At 41.3% G+C, this 26,480-nt stretch overlaps 1 pseudogene; it reads left to right on the top strand.

The window, feature by feature from the left end:
* LOC139312053 (zinc finger protein 585A-like) lies at positions 1-26,126 on the top strand (annotated as a pseudogene).
* The last annotated feature ends 354 nt before the right edge of the window (positions 26,127-26,480 follow it).

Below are 26,480 nucleotides of genomic sequence, written 5' to 3'. Positions count from 1 at the left end.
CTCCTAACGGAGGGGAGCGGCGGCGGCTGGACTTTCTCCTGGGTCGAAGCGGCGGCTGGAAGGTGAGTGGAGGGCAGGTGGGCGGAGAGGCCGGGAGCAAGTCGGGCTCTTCGGTTCGCTCCACGTTGTAGCAGCAGATCAACAACTACGCGGAAATACGTCTCCTCCTGCACATCCCCCCCCCCCACCCGCCCAATTTTATTCCCCCGCCCAGAGCTTCACCTTCTAAGTTGCCTGCAAGTTTCTGTTGCTGGGGAGATTTCAACTACACCGTCGCTTTAGGGTCGATTCCGGGTGTTTTTTATGATCCTCTTGTTCTGCTTGCAAGGGAGGAAGTTCACGGGCAACACCGGCGCTTCAAATCTTGCAGAGGCTTCGCCGTCTCAGGATCAGAATAGAGCTGGAAGGGACCCTGGAGGTCTTCTAGTCCAGCCCCGGACTCTCAAGCAGGAGATCCTATAATACCATTTCAGGCAAGTGACTGTCCAGCCTCTCCTTAAAAAACCTCTAGTGATGAAACACCCACAACTTCTTTTTTTAAAGAAATAAATTCTATTATACAATTTTCTTCTTTTTTCCATTACAATTTCATCTTTGCAACCGCTCTGTACCGGTATATATCCACAGTTTTTTACACATATATATGCTAATATATATATATTATATATTTATCATTTCTAACTATTTTTTTACCTCTTACATTTTTGTTACATTTTACCATAATATACTAATATAGATATATTATTTATTTATTTATTTATTGGTTCGATTTATATGCCGCCCTTTTCCAGAGACCCAGGGCGGCTTACAATGTGTTAAGCAATAGCCTTCATACTTTTGTATATACCTGCTTAGTAGGGCTTTCGCCCCCCCAAGCGGTGTTCTTTTTTATACAAAGTCAGCTTATTGCTCCCACAAACCTGGTTCTCATTTTACCTACCTCGAAAGGATGGAAGCTGAGTCAACCTTGAGCCTGGTGAGATTTGAACTTGCAGTAATTGCAGGCAGCTGGTGTTACTTAACAGTGCTTTAGTCTGCTATGCCACCAAGGCTCTTCTATAATAAATCTATAATAAATAGTCTTCTACCTATACTTATTTCTCATTTCTAATTCTTTCAATCTTAATTTTCTAATCTCTGCATCTACTATCTAACCATTTGTACTATACATCCCAAATTACACAGTATTCTGTTTCACCTTTGTCCTTAATTTCCATTGTCAGCCTGTCCATCTCAGTGCAATCTAGTATCTTCTTTATTATCATTTACTCAGAGGGTATATTTCCATTTTTCCAACTTTGAGCATATACAATTCTGGCTGCTGTTATATTAAATATTGGGTTGTTTTATTATATTTCCCTGTTAATATACCTAGTAGGAACAGTTCTGGCTTTAACTCTGTTTGCTCTTTTAGCATTTCCTCTAGCCACTGTTTTATCCTTATCCAATATTTTTGTGCCAGTGGGCATGTCCACCACATGTGGTAATATGTTCCCAATGTTTGTTTACATTTCCAGCATTCCGATGATCTATGTGGGAACATTTTTGCTAATCTTGCTGGTGGTAGGTGCCATCTGTAGAACATTTTGTAAATATTTTCTTTATATGCTGCCGACATTGTTAATTTGTAATTTTTTCCCCATAATTTCCTCCAATTATCCAATTCTATAGTATAATCGAAAATTTTTGCCCATGTTATCATTGTTTCCTTTATTGTTTCTTTCTTTCTTTCTTTCTTTCTTTTTTTTGCTTTAATTTATATGCCGCCTCCGGAGACTCAGGGCGGCTTACAATGCCGCCCTCCATTTTAAACCTCAATAAGTAATTGTACAGGTTTTTTTATCAACTTTTCATCTCTCCCCTGTAGTATTCTATCCAATTCTTGTGCTTCCTTATAGAACCCATAGTTTTCCGCATCTTTCTTATATCTCATCTGAATTTGCATAAAGGGCCACCAATCCAACTCAATTCCTTGATTTTTTAATTCCTGTTTTGTTTTTAACTTTCTTTTTTTTAAAAAAAAAATCTTTATTAATTATTTACAAATAAAAAAACATATAATGTAATTATCAAACAGATATGAGTTATATATAGATACACAACACAACACATAAAGATAGCCACATATAAGGACTAACCGGGGGTCGTATTGATCCCCCAGATACCTATTCATAGTTACATCCCGGTAAATCTTTTTGTTCAGATAACATTATTTTAAATACCAAATGCTATCTAATTATAACTAAGTATATATGTAATACTATATTGTTTACTCTATGTTTGTCGTCTTCTTTAGTCATATATACCAGCGTTCCCAGTTACTGTAGTATATGGATTCTTTTTTCTCTCTTAGGATATACGTTAATTTGTCCAATTCGGCACAATTCAATATCTTATTTATTTTAAATTGATCTGATGGTGTATTTGCATTTTTCCATTGCTGGGCAAGTGCCATTCTCGCTGCTGTTCTAATATGGATGAATAGGTGCCAATCTTGCTTGCCCACGTCTTTTAATTTGATTCCGAGTAACTAAGAATGTGGAATTAGGGGGAAACTTGCACCTGTTATCTCGTTCAACCATTTTTGAATCTTTTCCCAATATTATGTGCTTCATAATATTCTAGAACAGGGATGGCTAACCTTTTTGCTGTTGCGTGCCAAAAGTGGGGAGAACACGGGGGATCACACACATGCGTGCCCGCACCCATAATTCAATGAGCCCCGCCCCCGCGCATGCACGTGGTACCCCCCCACGCTCCCCCCACTTTTGGCACGTGATGGCACGGTGGACCTGGTAGGCTCGTTTTTCACTCTCCACAAGCTCCAGAGGCATTCTAGGAACCTGGGGGGGGGGGGCGAAAACCGCCTTCCCTACCGCCTGGAGGCCCTCTGGAGGCTGGAAACGGCTCATTTCCCGAATTCTGGTGGGACTGGAAAGCCTTAAAATCAGATGGCCGGCACGCACATGCACACGAGCTGAGCTAGAACAACACTTGCATGCCCACAATATGGCTCCCCGTGCCACCTGTGGCACATGTGCCATAGGTTCGCCATCACGGTTCTAGAACATTCATAATGATTCTCATATTGTTTCTCAACTGTCTTTTTGGTAGAAAGCCATTCTGGTCCAGATGTATAATTTCATTTAATATTCTTTTAAATCTTTCTGAAGTTATAGAGGCAAATATTTTGTAATCCACATTTAATAATGGTATTGGCCTATAATTTTTTATCTGTTGGTGATCTGTGTCCTCTTTGGGTATTAATGGGATTTATGCTTCTGACCAAGATTTAGGTAATTTGACCTCTATTAGTGCTTCATTATATACCTCCAACAATAAGGTTTCCAGCGGTTCTTGTATGATTTTGCATAGTTCTGCAGAGAGTCCATCTGGACCGGGGGTTTTGTTATTTTTTTGTTTCTTAATTGCTTCGGTTATTTCCATTATTGTTATTCTTTTATTTAACATCGTTTTTATTGTATCAGATATTTTAGTTAGGCCCACTTTTTCTAAATATTGTTTGGTAATGTTTTCTGATATGTTTTCTTGGTTATATAGATTCCTAAAGAATTCCTGAATTACATTCTTTTTATCTTGTATTCTGGTGATGGAGGATTCCTTTCTAATCCTGCAGCGGGTGTATTATTTTTTTTCTCTTTTTCCTTTTTTAGTTTATAAGCTAACCATCTCCCCAGCTTATTTGCACGTTCAAAAAAAATTGTTTCGCCATTTTGACTTTTTGTGCCATTTCCTCTTAAATTTAATCTGTGCTTTATAAGGTCCCTTTTTTCTTTTCTTTTTTTTGGGGGGGGGGTTCTTTCTGTAGGTCTAATTCCAATTTTTTAAGTTCGTCCTGTAATATATTTTGCTGTTGTTTCTTTTTCTTATTTCTCCTTGCCATGAATGATATTGTTAATCCTCGAATGTATGCTTTTGCTGTATCCCACATGTTTTGCAATGATGTTTCTTCCTTATTTTTCTTGAAAAATAGTTTCATTTCATTTTCCACCATTTGTATATACTCCTTATCTTTTAGAATGTTTTGATTCATTATCCATCTCCACCTCTTCTTCTGTCCTCTCCATATCACTTTTATCAGATTGTGGTCTTCCCATGTATTTGTTGCTATATCTACCTCTTGGGTGTCCCTTCTCAATTCCGGGGTCATCCATACCATATCTATCCTTGACCATGATTGGTGTGTATTTGAGTAGAATGTGTATTGATTGTTCTTTAAATTTACCGTATTTTTCGGAGTATAAGACACACCCTTTTCCCCCCTAAAAGGGGGTGAAAATTTAGGTGCGTCTTATACACCGAATGTAGCCCCGCCCACCCACTGGCCTCTGCCTCCCAGCAGTTTACCCTCCTTGCAGCAAGCAGCCAGAAGAAACAGCTCATTTCAGCTTCAGCACAGCCTAATTAGCACAAGTTGATTGGATCGCCCTCCCAACTCTCAGCTGTTTTGCTCTCAGCTGTTTGCCCGGGCTTCTGCTGCTTGCTGCAAGGAGGTAAATTGCTGGGCACAGATTTTTTTTTTCTTGTGTTAATTAAGCTATGCTGAAAACAAAAATGAAAGTAAAGCAGGCTATTTGCTGTTTGCTGCAACGAGACAAAACTGCTGGGAGGCAGAGGCAGATTTCTTTTTCTTGTTTTCCTCACCAAAAAAGGTAGTTGTGTCTTATAGTCCGGAGCGTCTTATACTCCGAATAATATGATAATTCTCTCCGTACATCTTGTAACTCTAATTCTTGTACCATTTCAAAAAATGTGTTTGGGAGTGTTCTTCGTTTTTTCTTGTTTATTTTGCTACTTTTGTAATCTTTTTTCACATCTACAACTGCATTAAAATCTCCTATTAAGCATACGTTTTCATAGTCTCTATTATTTTTTTGTGCAGTTTTCTGTAAAATTCTCCCTGTTTATTATTTGGGGCATATATTGCAATAAGGAGCAATTGTTTCTGATTTGTAGATATCTCCATCATTAATATTCTTCCTTCCTTATCCGCGTATATTTGTTTGGGTTTTAACCATTTTATATACAGAGCTATTCCCCTCTTCTTTTGGTGTGCTAATGATGTGTATAGCTTCCCAATTTTGGGGTATTCTAAAATTTTACCATATTGTTCCTTGATATGGACTTCTTGAAGGCAGGCTATGTCCAAATTTAATCTTTGTAGTTTTATAAACATTTGTTTTCTTTTTGTAGGAGAGTTCAAGCCATTGATATTAATTGATAACATCCTAACTTTCTCTTCCATCTCTTACTTGTATATAGGTCTCGCTCTTCTAGTTGTCCTTATTTCTCTCTGTGTTTTGAATCTTGCGTCTTCTCGTTCCACTCGGTCCTTTTCCCCCCCTCTCTTTCTTTCTTTCTTTCTTGTTCTACCTTTTTTTCTTCTGATTGCAGTTCCTCTTGACTCTTGCTTTCTATTTCCTCTCTAATTTCCTGATCTTCATCCGCCATAAAATGATGCTCAAAAAATTCTTGTGCTTTGTCAAGTGTATCAGTCCTGAATTTCCTATCCTGCCATGAGATCAGGAGTCCTTCTGGTAACAACCATTTAAATATCACATTATATTTTATCAACTGCGTGGTCAGGAATTGATATTGTCTCCTCTGATCCCTGACTCTCCTAAGTATCTGTTTTAGCATTGGATTTCTCTTCCTTTATACATCATGGGTTCTTCCCTCGTTTTTTTATATATCTCGTCTCATGTTGTCTTTCTGGTGAACCTCACATGGACTTCCTTTCGCAATTTGTGTCTTCTTGCATCGTTTTTGTGCATTCTATAGACTTTGTAAATGTCTCCTTGTATGTCCCGCTTATTTCTCTGTAATGTGGTCGCTAGGAGGTTTGTCATGACCATGACAAGGTCTTCTTTGTCTTCTACTGTATTTTGGAACCTCAGGAAGAACGCTGCCCTTTCCATTTCTAAAAAAACAATTGTCTTTTCCAGTTCCCTATTGGGCAGGGTGAATTTTTGTTCCACGATTTCCATCTTGTTTTCTGTTTGTTCTGCTTTTATTTCTACCGTTTGTATTCTCTGTTTGTTTTTGGTTATTGTTCGTTGGATCTTCCCTATTTTGTCGTCCATCTTTTGGATCTCCCCCTTCACCTCTCCCAACATTATTTATCTCCTCATGATTTCTCGATATCGTCTCCTGTGTCTTTGCCATGGTTTCCTGTATCGTCAGTAACATTGCCTGCAGACTTTGCATATTCTGCATCGAACTTGATTTCTCCACGCCGAGCATACTGTCTATTGAGTGTTGACTTGACGGGGACAATGCTGCTGATGCTGGGGCCGATGATGCTTTCTTCCCTATTTTTGTAATCATTGCTGTACTTGTTATCTTCAAAAATCTAACAGTATTTTTCCACAATAGCATACAGTAATTACTAATTCCCTTTGGGGTCTCCTCACTTTCTCTGCTATGGTTCTTCCATACTTCTTGTTATATTATTCTATAATGCTGTTATAATGATATTTGTATGTATTAATTCAAATTCAAATCTTTATTGTCAGTGCACAACATATGTAAAATGAGATTGGTTTTCTTTCTATAAGGGGAACTCTGTTCTTGCAAAGGTGCCATGACTTTAACTCTTGAAGCTCCTCATCAGAAGTGTTTTCTTGGATGGCGTGAGCCCCTGCCTCTGCAGTGGGCTTTCACCGCAGCCCTTGGACCTGGAACTCTGATTGGGAGTGCCTGGCCCATCTCTCTTTTGCATCGCCTATCCAGGAAACGGGCCTCCATCCCAGACCTCCGTGCCTGCCAAGCAGGCCCTTCGTCCCCACGCAGGCTGCAAGCCGCTGGGGGGCTGCGTGGAGATACATGAGGGGGGGCTCTTCTTTTCTTGCGAAGCCACATTACTTGGACCAGCCATCGGGATGGACATCCCACCCAGGGTTTTCTGCTCAGGAGCATGCCAACTTTGCTCGCCCATTGAAGCGTTCCTCCCTTCCCCTTCCGTTGGGCTGATGGGAACTGGTCGAGGTTACAGATGATCCCAAAAGAAAGACACTGGGCCCTTGAAATCGGGCCTGCGCATGGCAGAGGTAGCCAAAGGGGAGAGCAACCTGACACACACCCCCTCACGCATCTCCACGCAGCCCCCCAGTGATGGGAGTTGTGGAAATAGGGGGCTGTAGTTTCCTTTCAAACCTGCAGTAAAACAAGTTCAGGTGATCTGCCAGTTATTGATTTCCTTCAGCCTGGGAAGGAGGTTTGCTGTAACCGGTGATATTTTTACGAGTTTTCCACATGTTTGCTGGTTCATTTCTTGAGAACTGATTCTTTAGCTTTTCAAAGTAGCTTCTTTTTGCTGCTCTGATCTCCCTTGTTGTTCTGGCCTGATTGTACAGCATTTTATCACCTTTTCTGTAGGCTTCCTCTTTGGAATGACATAGCTACTTAAGTTTAGCTCTGTTGCTTTCCTAGCCATTGTGACCAGGGAAACACACTGTAAAAGAAAACTTTATCGCAAGTTCAAGAAGTTTGTTTGATGGGCCCCATTTGGGCATTATCACTTAGGGGTGTACTCACTTTTGTTGCTAGCGATTTAGACATTAATGGCTGTGTGTTGCGTTATTTGAAGGGACAGCGCATTTACATTGTTATACAACTGTATACTCACTACTTTACATTTTAACCAAGTGTCATTTTTGTAGACAGAAAATATACATGGATTTTCTACATACATACATATGGTACACATAGATGGAGGGATGTGTTTCTGTCTATTTTGTGAATATATGTGTATCTTTCTTCCTATCCTCAGTATTTCCAGGTATCTATATGATTATAATAATTTGCAATGCTGACAATCTGTGATTTCCACGAGTCAACAATAGAATTTCATGATTGTGTGAAGATTTGAACTTAGTCTTTTATGTGTCATAGTGAATGGCAGTGGCTAATCTGCTGTATTTTCTGGCGTATAAGACAATTGGGCGTATAAGATGACCCCCGACTTTTCCTGTTAAAATATAGGGTTTGGGCTATACTCACCGTATAAGACTACCCCTCTTCCAACGCACACCAAATAAAAATTAAAAACATCAACTGGCTCACCCACAATGTAAAAGCAGCTGTGTGCTAGACCTAAAATGGCTCCTGCAACAAGCAGGAACCTCACCCAGCCACAAAAAGCCCAAAAAAACAACTTTCACACTTTACACACACAAAATTCCACATACAGCTTTGTGAGATTTTGTGTGTTTGTGTAGTTAGAGTGAAACACTACAGAAACATACTAAATCTCAGAAAACTGCACAAATATTATTTTATTTTATTTTTATTTTTATATGAAAGCTAAATTTAAAACTTCCTAAACTTTAAATGGCTAGGTCTAAAAAAGAACAACTAAAAAAAGCCCCAATTAACTATTTTTTTTAAAGCTCCCAAAGGGGAAAAAAACTTACCCAATAGAACAGGGGTCTCCAACCTTGGCAACTTTAAGACTTGTAGACTTCAACTCCCAGAATTCCTCAGCCAGCTTTGCTTTGCTGGCTGAGGAATTCTGGGAGTTGAAGTCCACAACTCCCTGCCTGCTTAATTGCAGGCAGGGAGGTGCTTACTGATGGAATGGATTCAGGCAAGAGAAGCAAGGCAAGTGTTGCGACTAGCAGCTGAGGTAAGCAAGCTGGAGGGGGAAAACTTTTTTCCTTTGACATGGCTCTGGCAATCCCAGCTGAGTTGCCTGATTAGCAGGCAATCAGGCTGGGATCGCCAGAGCCATTTAAGGCTCATCAGAGCCTTTTGGGCTGGTCTGCCTGGTTACAGGAGAACGACACCCAGCATATAAGACGACCCCTAACTTTTGAGAAGATTTTCATGTGTTAAAAAGTCGTCTTATATGCCGGAAAATACGGTACTAGTTTGGCCGTGTTTGCTTTTTCATTGTTATGTATGCTTTTTTTCTTGTTTTCACATCTTGCAACCATATTATAAAGAGTAATTAAAGTATGTCTTTTATGTGAATCTTATAGGCAAAGGGAATGCCAAGAGGAGCCTTCTGGACAGCAGAGAATAAGAAGGAGCTTTAAAAAGGAAAGCGAATCCGGAACATCTGGTAAACAATGTCTTTTCCCTTTCCTCCAGAATACCACAAAACACTTCTCCTTCCCCAGCCATTAAAAGACAAGAGAGAAAAAAAATAGGAAAAGAGTTTTGCGCCAATAAATAATTATTATATGTGGAACTCAAGGAAACATTATATGAAAAATAAAGGTGGAACATTTCCAGATTCAGAAAAAGAGGAAATATCTATAAATCTGTGGGGAGGAAGAGCTCATTCCAGACAATAATGCAGGCCTCACCCTGTGAGGAAACAAACAGCTTGAACCATTCCAGAAGAGATCACAAATATTTTTGAGCACCTCAAGAATCTAAGAGTATCAGTGGTGGAAAAGTTCCACAGATATGCATATAGTAGGAAAAACACAGATTGCAAAGTAGAGCTGATTATGCATCAGAGGATCCACACGGGTGAAAAACCATACAAATGCCCTGAATGTGGCAAAGTCTTTCGCTACACTTCCCAACTTATTGAGCATAAAAGAACCCATACTGGAGAAAAGCCCTACCAGTGCTCACAGTGTGCCAAACAGTTTAGTAAGCATGCTAACCTGGTGAGACATAAGAAGACTCACACTGGGGAGAAACCTTTTGATTGTCCTAATTGTGGGAAAAGCTTCACTCAGAATTCTGACCTGGTAAAACACCAGAGGACTCACACAGGAGAGAAACCATATGAGTGTCCACATTGTGGAAAAAGTTTCAGTTACAACTCTTACTTGATGATACACAAGAGGACACACACTGGAGAGAAACCGTATAAGTGTCCAGAGTGTGGGAAAAGTTTCACTCGGAATTCCAACCTGGTGATGCATCAGAGTACTCACGCTGGGGAGAAGCAATATGAGTGTTCGGATTGTGGGAAAAGTTTCAGTCGGAATTCTAGCTTTGTGAAACACCAGAGAACTCACACAGGAGAGAAACCATATGAGTGTCTATACTGTGGGAAAGCTTTCCGTTGGAATTTTTATCTAGTGATACACCAGAGGACTCACACAGGAGAGAAACCATATGAGTGTCCAGTTTGTGGGAAAAGTTTCAATCAACATTGTAACCTTGTGCAACACCAAAGTACTCACACAGGAGAGAAACCATATGAGTGTCCAGATTGTGGGAAAGCGTTCAGTTGGAATTCTGACCTGGTGAAACACCAGAGGACTCACACAGGAGACAAACCTTATGCGTGTCCAGATTGTCGGAAAACCTTTAGTCGTAATTCCTACTTGGTTATACACCAGAGAACTCACACTGGGGAGAAACCGTATGAGTGTCCAGATTGTGGAAAAAGTTTCAGTAATAAATCTAACCTTCTGAAACACCAGAGGACTCACACAGGAGAGAAACCATATGAGTGTCCAGATTGTGGGAAAGCTTTCAGTTGGAATTCTGACCTGGTGAGACACCAGAGGATTCACACAGGATGAATTCCTGGATTGTGGGAAAAGTTTCAGTTGGACTTCCTACCTGATGGAATAATAGGGAACAAATGTTCCAATTGTCAGAAAGCTTTCGCAACTAGGTCTAATTAATAAGTCATGTCTGTTTACACACAGATCAGAAGCCATTCAGATGCCCAAACTGTGGTCAGTGTTTCGGTCACAATTCTACTATTATTAAAGAAAAGAGGACTCATACAGGAGAAAAACCATCACCATTCTGATTGGAAGGAAAGCTTGATGGGATCTTACAAAACTTTCAAGAGTTCGCAAGGATATACATTGCTTGTTTTCAGCTTGCTGGATTATTTTCTGCCAAAAATCCAAGTTTATTTACACATGAGAGATTCAACTGGAAGAAATGCTCAGACACAAGAGGATTTGCTTGCAAAAATCAGTGAATTAGGAGTTGAACAAGAGTTTTCTGAACGCATAGTAAGAAACTAAATATAATTACGTATAATTAGAATATTCCTAAGGCATCAAACCATTCTTATTGTATCCAATTTGATATATTAAATAAAAGGAGTCCTGGAGGCGTAGTGGTTAGAATGTACTATTGCAGAGACAGTAACCATTCCAAGATACTGATAGTCCTTGACTTACAACCATTCATTTAGTGACCATTCAAAGTTACAATGTCACTAAAAAAATGAGTTATGACCCTTTTTCATACTTAGGACCATTGCAGCATCAACATTCAAATGCTTGGCGACTGATGGTTGCAATGTCCTGGGGTCATGTAATCCCCTTTTGTGACCTTCCGGCAAGCCAAATCAATGGGGAAGCCAGATTCACTTAACAGCTGCAGTGATTCCGTTAACAAATATGGCAAGAAAGGTTGTAAAAGGGGCAAAACTCACTTAACAACTGTCTCGCTTAGCAACAGAAATTTTGGGCTGTGTCGAGGATTCTTGAATTTTATTTCTCATCTCATAGCACAACTCAGTTGAGAAATTTAACTATTTTAATGTCTTGCCTGATTCTTTTTAATCAAACATGTCTTAATATTGAACATGAGGGAGGGGATCTGAGTTGGGAGGTCCAAGCTCTTGTTCTGACCCAGCCTTCACAGAAACAAGAAACAGACTCTTCACAAAGAAAACCCCCTTTTTCAGGGGTGAAATGCTCCCGGTTTGGACCGGCTAGGGCGAGTTGAGAGCGATGGTGGCGGGCAGTTCGGAGAACCGGTAGCAAAAATCCCTGCCCCCGCCCCCCATGCCCAGCTGAGCCGGGCGATCATCAGAGGCTTTTTTTCTTTTAAATGCCTCTGACGAGCCAAGCACTGATGATCCCAGCTGAGTTGCCTGATGGCAGAGGGTTTTTTTAAAAACCCTCTGATGATCAGGCAACTCAGCTGGGATTGTCAGTCTTTTGAAAGCATTTTTTTTACATGGTTTTACATGTAAAAAATGGTTTTAAAAGTAAAAAAAAAAATTGGCCACGCCCACCCAGTCACATTAAACCCCCCCCACCAAGCCACGCCCACAGAACTGGTAGTAACACATTTTAGATTTCACCACTGCCTTCTTTATTTACCTCTTGCGAATTAATTGCATTCATTCACCGAAAGTCCAGACAAGAATCCTGCAAGGAGTTAACTGCAGCAATAGACCTTATCAGTTCATTACGAGAGCTCCCAGCCAAACAGTTGTTTCCTACAACCACCACTCCCCTTTTCTTCTATTTATTCCCCAGCCAGGGTGGGGCCATTCAGCATCCCACATTTGCTTTGTTTCCCTAGTAGACTCTTTGTCCTTTGTTGTTCACCTCTCTTATCTGCTCTGCGCATACATGCATCTGGAACAGGCCCCAGCTGTTCTTCCTCCTCATTCATGTCTGACTGTAAAGGCAGCTGCCTCTCCAGTGGCTGGGAAATGCTGGATGGCCCTGGCTCTGGCTCTGTGTCCGATGCTGAGCATCCATCAGTGCCTTCCCCAGACTCCAGAACTGGCCAAAGTTCTTCCCAAACCTCCTCATTCCCAGGTCCTAAACTCCATGGCTTAGGACCTGGATATTTACGAGACTGCCTTCTGCCACCGAGACCCTCCCACCAGCCAGTATGCTCCCACAGAGGGGGGCTCCTTGGGGTGCCGTCGGCCAAACAATGTCGACTGGCGGCCCCCAGGGGGAGAGCTTTCTCTGTGGGAGCACCTGCCCTCTGGAACGAGCTCCCCCCGGAGATACGGACGATTCCGGATTTACGTACTTTCCGCCGGGCCCTCAAAACTTTTTTATTTCAACAGGCCGGGCTGGCCTAACTCTCCATTTGTTTAATTTTAATTTTAATTTTAAATGGGGTATTTTAATTGTTGGGCCAAATTGTTTAATATATTTTTAAATTGTTTTTAAACTTTGTATGCTATGTTTTTTACTTTTGGCTGTTTACCGCCCTGAGTCCTTCGGGAGAAGGGCGGCATATAAATTTAAATATAAATAAATAAAATAAATAAATTGTCCGAGTCTTCCTCCAGCTCCTCTGGCAGCTGGTGGGACAGAACAGCTGTTTCTGAGCTTCCTTGCCTCTGCAAATGGAGATGTAAGCATATGTGCACGCTTGCCTTCCACTTGTGTGGCCCGGTGGTTTGGGACCCCTATCCTAGGATCAGAATTTTGACCCCCATTGTGGTAGTAAGTCGAAGATTACCTGTATTATATACACTAAAGATTCAACTGTAACTGCAATGGAGAAATGGTTGGTGAAGATGATGGAATTTTCAGAGACAACTATATTGATTTCCTCAATCAGAGAAAAGACATTCTCTACATTCATTACTGATTGGAAGTTTGTCAGAGATTTGCGTGAAAGAAAAAAAAATGAAGTTATCATTAACAGTTGTGATTATAAAAAGAACAAACCAGGTAATAGAAAAGAGGGTTTTTTTGTAACCATAGAGTAAGAAGTAATTTTGTATTTCTAATTATAATTGCTGTAAAGGAGATTGGAAATAACTTCTCTTTATTTCTATCTTTTTCTTTTTACACTTTTAATTTCTTTTTTCTTCTATTTGGTGTATTCGTGTTAGTTTTTAATCTTCTGTTTAAAATTATTAATATAAATTAAAGAATCCAGTGTAAGAGTCAAAGACACTGAATGGAAACCATGAGTTCCAGCGTTAGATTAAGCAGGAAGGTGGCTGCGAGGTGCTATGAAATCCCAATTTGAGATGCCGATTCAGAGGCTGAAAATATGCCCATGCAGATCGGTTGGCTGGCAAAGGGAGTTTAAAATGAGAAAACAGCCTCTTTCTTGGCTCAGGATGCCAACCAGGGACTGCTTTGTATGCTCTCTTGAGTTCCTGAATAAAAAGGGAATCAATAAAATGTATTCATTTTAATTTATTAAATGTATATGCCTCCTATCTGATTATTACAATGTCATAAACAGCAGTATAAAACTATAAGGTTAAAAAGATCAAAAATGGAGCGCATATGTTGAGGTTATTTTATTCCAAATCCTCCATACAACAGCTCAGAGCCAATTGCTGAAATGGCCACTATCACCGTCCGTACCTTATTAGATCTGCATTGAAAATGGAAGTTTAGGGTGTCCCTCTAAAAAGGTCAGCCTGGTGATTAGTCGGCCATGTGCTTTGGTGGGAATGTCAGGGTTCCAAGCCCTGGTGGCGCAGCAGACTAAAGCACTGTTATTAACATCAGCTGCCTGTAATTACTGCAAGTTCAAATCTTACCAGGCTCAAGGTTGACTCAGTCTTCCATCCTTTCTAAGGTAGGTAAAATGAGGACCCGGATTGTGGGGGCAATAAGCTGACTTTGTATAAATATACAAAAGTATGAAGACTATTGCTTAACGCATTGTAAGCCACCCTGAGTCTCCGGAGAAGGGCGGCATATAAATCAAATAAAAAAAACAAAAAAAAACATACCCATATCAAACAAAACTCTGAGGCAGGCAATTTCCTCAAAGAATAGGTTTATTGGATATATCATATTGGCACAGGCTCAAAATATTCCCGCAGTTTTCACCTAAATAAAAGTAAACATTTGTCACTTTCTCAAAACAATCAGTCACATTATCCAATCAGGATACTGTCCAGTTGCTAGGTGACTCCAGTCCCCTACTGAGCACCTGCAGGAATGTCCTCGGTTCCCACGAGAAAGTATTTTGCTTTTTAGAATAGAATTCTTTATTGGCCAAGTGTGACTGGACACACAAGGAATTTGTCTTGGTGCATTCGCTCTCAGTGTACATAAAAGAAAAGATACATTTGTCAAAAATCATAAGGTACAACACTTAATGATAGTCACAGGGAAACAGTCAATATAAATCTTAAGGATACCAGCAACAAGGTTACAGTCATAGTCATAAGTGGGAGGGGATGGGTGATAGGAATGATGAGAAGATTAATAGTAATGCAGACTTAGTAAATAGTTTGACAGTGTTGAGGGAATTATTTGTTTAGCAGAGTGATGGCGTTCGGGAAAAAACTGTTCTTGTGTCTAGTTCTGGTGTGCAGTGCCCTACAGCGTCGTTTTGAGGGTAGTAGTTGAAACAGTTTATTTCCAGGATGTGAGGGGTCTGTAAACACTACAAAAAACACTACAAAAAACAAACAAACTACAACACCCCAACTATCTCTATTCCCTCCTTTCTATCCCTCTTCTCCGGTGTGTCACCACTGAAGTCTCAAAATGGCCTCAGTCAGGCCAGCTTCACGATTGATAGGGATATTCTACTTTTGCTTTTTGATTTCACTTGATATACATTTCCACTCCACATTCCTTCCTGGACATACTAAGTTGCCATGCAAAGCCATTCCCTCGGCCTTAGTTCTTTCCCTAAATATTTATCAGTCTCCTATTTCTGGCTATTGCTTGCTCTCGTGTTTCATCATTTTGGATATGGATGGTGGCATTTCATTAACTTAAACATAAGACTGCAGTTATGACTTTTCTGTTAGAAGATAGATACATAAGCTCTACTCGGCCCCACCAGTCTCTTGATCTCATCCTGTTCTTGAACGTCTCTCCATATTTGTACTGTTAAAATACATCAGTTTGATTCAGAATATAGTCTGCATTCTATGTTGCAAAGCTGCTTTTTCAGGAGGCAACTGGACTATAAATCCTTCCATTCCCCACTTATCTTAGTTAGTGTTACTGCAGTCATTCGCTTAAGAAACATGGGAAGAAAAGTCATAAAATGATGGAATACTCACTTAAACTAATTTTTCACTTAGCAACATAAATTTTGGGCTCAGTCATGGTCCTAAGTCAAGGACTACCTGTATGCAGATGACTAGGGCATGATTGACCGTAACCAGGGTCTGCAGATCCAGGAACAGCCACAACTGGCTCTCAAGTGAATCAGTAATAAAAATGTTAGGATGTAGAGAGTTTTTTATCTCCAGTGACAGCCAAACCCTGCTAAAATGCAGGAATCTTTAGATCAGCTTCCAGCCTGCAAACTAGTGACCTCCAAGTGTTTTGCCCAAGCAGCCTGGGAATTCTCAAGGCTGAAATCATAGTAAGTCTGGAAATTGGGAAGGCTGCTCTAGTGAGCAGGGAGCATAATAGACAGAGAGGATGATAGTGTCTTCTTTTAAGACCCAGCAAGCACCCAGCTAATCTGAAGAAGCTAGAGCTCGGATGATCTTGCTATTGCTGGCACTCTATGGTTAGGCCATAAGCGCGCCTGGATAGTGGCAAATAAGAGTAGAAAGCGCCTGTAGCTGAACAGAAAGGAATTGAGATCATAGAGTCGCGGATGGCTAGTGAGACTGGAAAGCGCCGAGGAACCTCGTCTTCCGGCCTCCTAACGGAGGGGAGCGGCGGCGGCTGGACTTTCTCCTGGGTCGAAGCGGCGGCTGGAAGGTGAGTGGAGGGCAGGTGGGCGGAGAGGCCGGGAGCAAGTCGGGCTCTTCGGTTCGCTCCACGTTGTAGTAGCAGATCAACAACTACGCGGAAATACGTCTCCTCCTGCATATCCCCCCCCCCACCCGCCCAATTTTATTCCCCCGCCCAGAGCTTCACCTTCTAAGTTGCCTGCAAGTTTCTGTTGCTGGGGAGATTTCAACTACACCGTCGCTTTAGGGCCGATTCCGGGTGTTTTTTATGATCCTCTTGTTCTGCTTGCAAGGGAGGAAGTTCACGGGCAACACCGGCGCTTCAAATCTTGCAGAGGCTTCGCCGTCGCAGGATCAGAATAGAGCTGGAAGGGACCCTGGAGGTCTTCTAGTCCAGCCCCGGACTCTCAAGCAGGAGATCCTATAATACCATTTCAGGCAAGTGATTGTCCAGCCTCTCCTTAAAAAACCTCTAGTGATGAAACACCCACAACTTCTGAAGGCAAAGCTGTTCCACTGGCTAATTGTCCTCAGTGTTAGGAAGCTTCTCCTTAATTCCAGGTTGTTTCTCTCATTGGTTAGTTTCCATCCAGTGTTTCTTGTCCTGCCTTCTGCTGCTTTGGAGAATAGGTTTCCCCCTTCTTTATGGGAGCCTCTGAAATACAGGAATACTGCTGTCATGTTACTCCTAGTCCTTTTTTCCCTCTAGACTAGCCATAGCCACATCCTCCAACTGTTTTTCATGTTTTAGCCTCCAAAAGAAAGTTGCTCCTCTCTGCACTTTTTCCCAAAGTGTCAACATCTTTTATGTAATGTGATGATCAAAACTGGATGCAGTATTCCAGGTGTGGTCTTATGAAGGCTTTATAATTTGGTACTAATACTTCACGTGATTTTGATTCTATGCCTCTGTTTATACAGCCAAGGATTGTATTAGCTTTTTTGGCTGCTGCCTCACACACTGCTGCCTCACGTTTAAGTGATCGTCCATTAAGACTCCAAGGTCCCTCTCACAGTTACTGTTTTGGAGCCAGGATTCACCTAATCTATACTTGTACCTTTGGTTTTTTCTGCCCAGATGTAAAGCTTTGCTGTTCTCTTCATTAAATTTCATTTTGTTGGATAGGGCCCATTGTTCAAGTCTCTCAAGATCTTTTTGGATCCTGAGCTTGTCTTCTGGGGTGTTGGCTGTTCCTGCCAGTTTAGTGTCACCTGCAAATTTGATGAGTTTTCCTTCTATTCCCTCATCTAAGTTATTTGGGAAGATATTAAAGAGTACTGGGCCTAAGACAGAACCTTGTCATACCCCTCTGCTTACTTCCCTCCATGTAGATGTAGTACCATTAAGGACTACTTGTTGAGTACAGTTGGTCAGCCAGTTACAAATTCATCTGGTGGTGTTGCTGTGTCCCCCACATTTTTCTAGCTCAGCAAGAAGTAGGTTGTGGTCTTTGTGTACTTTGTCGCTGGTCTCCTAATTTAGTCACTTTATCAAAGAATGAAATAAGATTGGTTTGGTATGATCTGTTTTTAATAAACCCATGTTGGCTATAGTTATAACTTTAGTTGTTTCTACCCTGTTTCCCTGAAAAGACATCCTCTGATAATAAGCCCAATCAGGCTTTTGAGCGCATGTGCTAAAATAAGCCCTCCCTGAAAATAAGCCCTCCCCGAAAATATTTACACACATGCGCAGCCAGTCGCCGCCATTTCCTCTGGTTAAGGTTAGGAAAACAGAGCTGGAAATCAGGTAAGACGGTAAGAAGAGCTCCATCTTGCTCCTTGCACCCCAAAATGATAAGACCTCCCCGAAAATAAGTCTAAATGCTTATTTCAGGATTCAAAAAAAATATAAGACAGGGTCTTGTTTTCGGGGAAAGACAATAGATGTTCACAGATTTGTGTTTTGATTATTTTTTCCAGTATCTTTCCAGGTATTGATGTTAGACTGATTGGTCTGTTGTTTTCTGGGTCTGTTTTTTCCCCTTTTTTGAAGATGGGCACCACACCAGCTCCTTTCCAATCCTCTGGTAGATCCCCAGTGCTCCAAGATTTTATAAAGGTATGATACAATGGTTCTGTCATGCCCCTATCGGAGTCTGACTCTGAGATGGAAGAGGAACAGCTGACAGAGAGCGAGAGAGTGGCTCCATTGGCTGTGGAGGAAACTGGGGAAGGGCAAAGTCAGGCTGGGCAGAGCAGGGGAGAGTTAGAACAAGGGAGAAAGTGTTCTGATGAAGACCAAAGCCCACCCCCTCCTCATCTTAGGGCATGTAGGGAAGAACAGAGAAGAGAGCAATGTGGGTTGCATGGCTTACGAGAGAGGAAAGGGCCCCGATCCCCTTCACAAGATACACCTGGAGCTGGAGTTTAAAAGGAGAGGCAAATGGGAGGGGCAGTTGTCAGGAACAAACACTGAGTGCATGTTCCTGTTCACTGCTTTATCTGAATGGTTTAATTTACAGCCGTGCTACTTCAATTCTGGAATTCCTTATCTTGCTTGCCCTGCCAGATTAATCACCTTAACTTGCCCTGTTGGATTTATGATTGGACGTTTTGTCTGCTTACAGGTTTGTGGAAGGGTTTTTCCCCAGACTGGAGAGTAAAGGGATGTTGGGGGCAAAGTTTGGAGCTAATAAAGGGACTTGTACTTATTTTTTGGCAGTGTTGCCTTTGTGCCACGCCCCGGGTCATCACAAGTTCTGAGCTAACATCTGCCAGCTTTTTCAGAACACTGGGATATAATCCATCAGGTGATTTATATTGATCAAAGTCAGACAGGGGTTCTCTTACCATTTTCTTACTTATTTTAATTTTTATTTCAAGCCTGTCTTTTACAGTTATATTTTTGGTAGGTTGGGCAATAGTTTCATTTTGTGTGAAGACTTACGCAAAGAATGCTGCTCTGCTTTCTCTCTACTGCCTGTTAGTTTCTTGCTATCTTCACTCTTTAGTGAACCAAGTCTTTCCTTGACTTTTTTTTTTTTTGTTATTTATATGTTGAAAGAAACATATTTTTATTCTTTGACTTTTGTTGCAAGTCTTTGTTCATTCTGAGCCTTTCTTTCCTGAGTTTCTCTTTGCAGATTCGGGCTATCTGCTATTCTGTCTTAATTATGTGTCCCGTTTTCCATTCCTTGTACTTATGTTTTTTGTCTTTCAGTTTATTAGAGAGATCTTTATGCAGTCGTTCTGGTTTCTTCTTGGATTCCTTGTTTTTCTTTTTAGTGGTATTTTGTTGGACTGGGCTGATCATATTTTTCAGCATTTCCCTTTTTTCTTGAGTTGTTTTCCCCTTCAGGATTTTTATGCATGAAATTTGTCAAACAACGTTGTCAACTAAGTTGGTTAGGAATCTGTTTGGTCTCCCACTTGCTGCTGAATTTGTCTCCCTATTGATATCAGGGTAGTTACCTCCCATTATTACAGTGGTATGTTTCCTACATATAATTGTTAATTGATTAGCAAAGAGTCCATCTATTTTGTCTGCTTGGTTGTGTGGCCTATAGTATATTCCTATACCAATGTCATTTTTCTTTCCTTTTATATTGGCCCATATGGATTCTAGGAGGTTTTCATCCTTGATTTTGTGTATTTCTGTAGAGATGTAGTGATCTTTTATATATAATGCAACTCCACCTCCTCTTTTGTTAGATCTGTTTCTCTTGAATAGTTTATATCCCTCTATCAGGACATTTCAGTCATGAGTTTCATATCAGTAAGTTTCAGTAATATCAACTATATCATATCTGCCTATACAGTATATCACAGAAGTGAGTACACCTCCTCAGATTTTGTAAATATTTAAGTATATCTTTTCATGTGACAACACTGAAGAAATGACACTTGGCTACAATGTAAAATAGTGCGTATACAGCTTGTATAACTGTGTAAATGTGCTGTCCCCTCAAAATAACAGAACACACAGCCATTAATGTCTAAGCCACTGGCAAGAAAAGTGAGTACACCCCTAAGTGATAATGTCCAAATGGGGCCCAAAGTGTCAGTATTTTGGGCATAGAGTTCACCAGAGCCTCACAGGTTACCACTGGAGTCCTCTTCCACTCCTCCATGATGACGTTACAGAGCTGGTGGATGTTAGAGACGTTGCACACCTCCACCTTCCGTTTCAGGATGCCCCACAGATGCTCAATAGGTTTAGGTCTGGAGACATGCTTGGCCAGTCCATCACCTTTACCCTCAGCTTTTTTAGCAAGGCAGAGATCACTTTGGAGGTGTGTGTGAGGTCGTTATCATGTTGGAATACTGCCCTGCCCATGTTGTGCCCCGTACGTTGCCTGTGCAGCTAGTAGCTGATTCAGACAGCGAGGAGGCTGGTGTGCTGCGCCAGCAGCCTGTGCAGCTGGCACTCGAGTTGGACAATGAGGAGGCTGGAGAAGATGTGGTGCCAGAGGTGGGGATTCAGCCAGAGCCTTCAGAACCTCCAGAAACTCCCTTAAGTAAAGAGGACGAAGAGGAGGAGCCTCTTCTTGATGCACGGGCGCGCAGAGCTGCCAAAAGGCAGGAGTGGCTCCTCAGGAGGAGGTCTCCTCGGGAGTAAGGCTTGGGCTAATTGGCCACTCCCTTAGCCTATTTAGGGAGGAATGCCGATTGAAGTAATTTGCAGGGAACAACTTCGTTCACATACCTTCCTGTCTTGTCTTGCTTATCTTATCAGCTTCCTGCAAATTGCTTCTGGGCATTGTGGCAACCACAGTAAGCTTTCAGTATTATTCTTTGAATTCTTGGCAACAGTTAATTAACAGCCATTGTTGTAAAAACTGGTTTATTTAGTAAACTAAGGTTTTAACAGACTTTGTGTGTGCTGCGTTCTTTGGGGTCTACGTTAGCTGGGGCAGAACAGTCTGGTCCAGTCTCCGAATGGAGGTAATCATGCTCTGCTTCAGTATGTCACAGTACATGTGTTCCCTCAATGGATTGTACATTCCTCAGTGCCGGCAGCACTCATGCAGCCCCGGACCATGACATTCCCACCAACATGCTTGGCTGTAGGCAAGACACACTTGTCTTTGTACTCCTCACCTGGTTGCTGCCACACACGCTTGACACCATCTGAACCAAATACGTTTATCTTGGTCTCAGCAGACCACAGGACATGGTTCCAGAAATCCCTGTCCTTAGTCAGTTTGTCTACAACAAACTGTTTCCAGGGTTTTTTGTGCATCATCTTTAGAAGAGACTTCCTTCAGGGACAACAGGCCTGCACACCAATTTGATGCAGCATGTGGCGTATGGTCTGAGCACCGACAGGCTGACCCCCCCACCCCTTCAACCTCTGCAGCAATGCTGGCAGCACTCATACATCTACTTCCCAAATCCAACCTCTGGATATGACACTGAGCACGGGCACTCAGCTTCTTCTTATAGCCTAGGCCATATTTATGTACAGCAACAATTTGTTGTTTTAGATCCTCAAAGAGTTCATTGCCATGTTGACCTCTCAGTGACCAGAATGAGAGGGGGGGGGGGGATAACACCAAATTTAACACACCTGTTCACCCTTCACATGTGAGACCTTGTAACTTAATTGATCACATGACACTAGGGAGGGAAAACGGATATTTGGGCCCCATTTGGACATTATCACTTAGAGGTGTACTCACTTTTGTTGACAGCGGTTTAGACATTAATTGCTTTGGGTTGCGTTATTTTGAGGAGACAGCATACATACACTGTTATACAAACTGTATAGTCACTATTTTACATTGTAACCAAGTGTCATTTCTTCAGCGTTGTCACATGAAAAGATATACTTAAATATTTACAAAATGTAAGGGGGTGTACTCCTGTGATATACTGTATGTACTAATACTTCAAATTCACCCTGTTTATTCCCTAAGCTTTTAGCGTTAGTGTATGGATGTTTCTTCCGTGCATGCTCACATACTGTACCTATTTCATTTTGTAGAAAGAAAATACACGTGGATTTTCTACATACATATATATGATACACACAGATGGAGCGGTGTGTTTCTGTCTATTTTGCGAATATATGTGTATCTGTGTTCCTATCCTTTGTATTTCCAGGTATCTATATGATTATAATAATTTGCATTGCTGACAATTTGTGGTTTGCACGAGTCAACATTAAAATTTCATGATTGTGTGAAGATTTGAACTTAGTCTTATGTGTCATAATGAATGGCAGTGGTTAATTTACAGTTTGGCATGTTTGCTTTTTCAGTGTTATGTATGTTTTTTTTCTTGTTTTCACATCTTGCAACTATATTATAAAGAGTAATTAAAGTATCTCTTTTATGTGAATCTTATAGGCAAAGGAAATGCCAAGAAGAGCCTTTTGGACGGCAGAGAATCAGAAGCAGCTTTAAAAAGGAAAGCAAATCTGGAACATCTGGTAAACAACATCTTTTTCCTTTCCTCCAGAATACCACAAAACTCTTCTCCTTCCCCAACCAGTAAGAGACAAGAGAGAAAAAAATAGGAAAAGTGTTTTGCGCCAATAAACAATTATTATATGTGGAACTCAAGGAAACATTATATGAAAAATAAAGGTGGAACATTTCCAGATTCAGAAAAAGAGGAAATATCTATAAGTCTGTGGGGAGGAAGAGCTCATTCCAGACAATAATGCAGGCCTCACACTGTGAGGGAACAAACAGCTTGAACGATTCAAGAAGAGATCACAAATCAGTGGTGGAAATGTTCCACACATATGTATATTGTGAGAAAAGCACAGATTGCAAATCAGAGCCGATTATGCATCAGATGATACACACTGGTGAAAAACCATACAAATGCCCCGAATGTGGCAAAGTCTTTCGCTACACTTCCCAACTTATTCAGCATAAAAGAACCCATACTGGAGAAAAGCCCTACCAGTGCCCACAGTGTCCCAAAAAGTTTAGTAAGCATGCCAACCTGGTGATACACCAGAGGACACACAGCGGAGAGAAACCATATGAGTGTTCAGATTGTGGGAAATGTTTCAGTAAGAATTACAACCTGGTGATACACCAAAGAACTCACACAGGAGAGAAACCATATGAGTGTTCGGATTGTGGGAAAAGTTTCAGTAATAAATCTAACCTTCTGAAACACCAGAGGACTCACACAGGCGAGCAACCATATGAGTGTCCAGATTGTGGGAAAAGTTTCAAAAATAATTCTAACCTTGTGATACACCAGAGAACTCACACCGGAGAGAAACCATATGAGTGTTCGGATTGTGGGAAAAGTTTCAAAAATAATTCTAACCTTGTGATACACCAGAGAACTCACACAGGAGAGAAACCATATGAGTGTTTGGATTGTGCAAAAAGTTTCAGTCAGAACTCTAAACTTGTGATACACCAGAGAACTCACACCGGAGAGAAACCATATGAGTGTTTGGATTGTGGGAAAAGTTTCAAAAATAATTCTAACCTTGTGATACACCGGAGGAGTCACACAGGAGAGAAACCATATGAGTGTCTATACTGTGGGAAAAGTTTCAGTCAGAACTCTTACCTGGTGATACACCAGAGGACACACACGGGCGAGAAACCATATGAGTGTTTGGATTGTGGGAAACGTTTCAGTCAGAACTCTTACCTGGTGATACACCAGAGGACTCACACGGGTGAGAAACCATATGAGTGTCCAGATTGTGGGAAAAGTTTCCAGAAGAATTCCAATCTGGTCATACACCAGAAGACTCACACAGGAGAAAAACCATATGAGTGTCCAGATTGTGGGAAAGCTTTCAGTTGCAATTTTTACATGGTGAGACACCAGAGAACTCACACAGGAGAGAAACCATATGAATGTCCAGTTTGTGGGAAAAGTTTCAATCAAAATGGTAACCTTGTGCAACACCAAAGTACTCACACAGGAGAGAAACCATATGAGTGTGCAGATTGTGGGAAAGCTTTCAGTTGGAATTCTGACCTGGTGAAACACCAAAGGACTCACACAGGAGAGAAACCATATGAGTGTCCAGATTGTGGGAAAAGCTTTAGTCTTAATTCCTACTTGGTAATACACCAGAGAACTCACACTGGGGAGAAACCATATGAGTGTCCAGATTGTGGGAAAAGTTTCAGTAATAATTCTAACCTCCTGAAACACCAGAGGACTCACACAGGAGAGAAACCATATGAGTGTCCAGATTGTGGGAAAAGCTTTAGTCATAATTCCTACTTGGTTATACACCAGAGGACTCACACAGGAGAGAAACCATATGAGTGTCCAGATTGTGGGAAAAGATTCAGTCAGAAATGTAGCCTGGTGATACACCAGAGGACTCACACGGGCAAGAAACCATATCGGTGTCCAGATTGTGGGAAACGTTTTCAGCAGAATTCTAGCCTGGTGATACACCAGAGGACTCACACGGGCGAGAAACCATATGAGTGTCCGGATTGTGGGAAAAGTTTCCAGCAGAATTCCAATCTGGTCATACACCAGAGGACTCACACAGGAGAGAAACCATATGAGTGTCCAGATTGTGGGAAAGCTTTCAGTTGCAATTTTTACCTGGTGAGACACCAGAGAACTCACACAGGAGAGAAACCCTATGAGTGTTCAATTTGTGGGAAAAGTTTCAGTTGGAATTCTGACCTAGTGAGACACCAGAGGACTCACACAGAAGAGAAACCATATGTATGTACAGATTGTGGGAAAAGCTTTAGTCATAATTGCTACTTGGTTATACACCAGAGAACTCACACTGGGGAGAAACCATATGAGTGTCTATATTGTGGGAAAAGTTTCAGTCAGAAATCTGGATTGGTGATACACCAGAGGACTCACACAGGCAAGAAACCATATGAGTGTCCAGATTGTGGGAAAAGTTTCAGTAATTATTCTAACCTCCTGAAACACCAGAGGACTCACACAGGGGAGAAACCATATGAGTGTCTATACTGTGGGAAAAGGTTCAGTCAGAGCTCTAGCCTGGTAATACACCAGAGGACTCACACGGGCAAGAAACCATATGAGTGTCCGGATTGTGGGAAAAGTTTCCAGCAGAATTCCAATCTGGTCATACACCAGAGGACTCACACGGGACAGTAACTGTATGAGTGTCCAAACTGTGCGAAAAATTTTAGTCAAAATTCCAACCTACTGATACAGCAACGGACTCACAAAGGAGAGAAACCATATGAGTGTCCAGATTGTCAGGAAAGTTTCAGTTGGAATTCCCACCTGGTGGAATAATAGGAAACTGACATAAAAGAAGAGCCCTTTGAATGTCCCAATTGTGGGAAAGCTTTCACAAGTAGGTCTAAACTAATAAATCATGTCAGTTTACAAACAGATCAAAAGCCATTCAGATGCCCAAACTGTGGTCAGTCTTTCAGTATAAACTCTAGTATTATTAAAGACAAGAGGACTCATACAGGAGGAAAACCATTAGCTTTCTGATTGCAAGGAAAGCTTGATGGGACCTTAGAAAACTTTCAAGATTTCACAAGGATAAAGGTAATGTTTCCCCTCGTACATATGTGCTAGTCGTTCCCAACTCTAGGGGGCAGTGCTCATCTCCGTTTCAAAGCTGAAGAGGCAGCGCTGTCCGAAGACGTCTTGGTGGTCATGTGGCCGGCATGACTAAACGCCAAAGGTGCACGGAATGGAATGCAAGGATATACATTGCTTGTTTTCAGCTTGCTGGGTTACTTTCAGCCACAGCCAAGTTTATTTAGACATGAGAGACTCAACCAGAAGAAATGCTCAGACACAAGAGGATTTGCTTGGAAAAATAAATGAATTAGGAGTTGAACAAGAGCAGAAAACTGCATAGAACGCATAGTAAAAAACTAAATATAACTATGTATAATTAAAATATTCCTAAGGCATCAAACCATTCATTGTATCCAATTTGATATATTAAATAAAGATAGGAGTCCTGGAGGCGTAGTGGTTAGAATGTACTATTGCAGAGACAGTAACCATTCCAAGATACTGATAGTCCTTGACTTACGACCATTCATTTAGTGAACAATCAAAATTAGAACATCACTGAAAAAAGTGACTTATGACCCTTTTTTGTACTTAGGACCATTGCAGCATCAACATTCAGATGCTTGGCAACTGATGGTTGCAATGTCCTGGGGTCATGGGATCCCCTTTTGTGACCTTCCGACAAGCCAAATCAATGGGGAAGCCAGATTCACTTAACAACTGT

Source organism: Pituophis catenifer, unplaced genomic scaffold (assembly GCF_029215685.1).
Source record: "Pituophis catenifer annectens isolate HBS135680 unplaced genomic scaffold, rPitCat1.0.hap2 SCAF_2, whole genome shotgun sequence".
Classification (NCBI taxonomy): domain Eukaryota; kingdom Metazoa; phylum Chordata; class Lepidosauria; order Squamata; family Colubridae; genus Pituophis; species Pituophis catenifer.
Note: the sequence above shows the minus strand (reverse complement) of the source record. Positions and strands in the feature narration are given on the sequence as shown.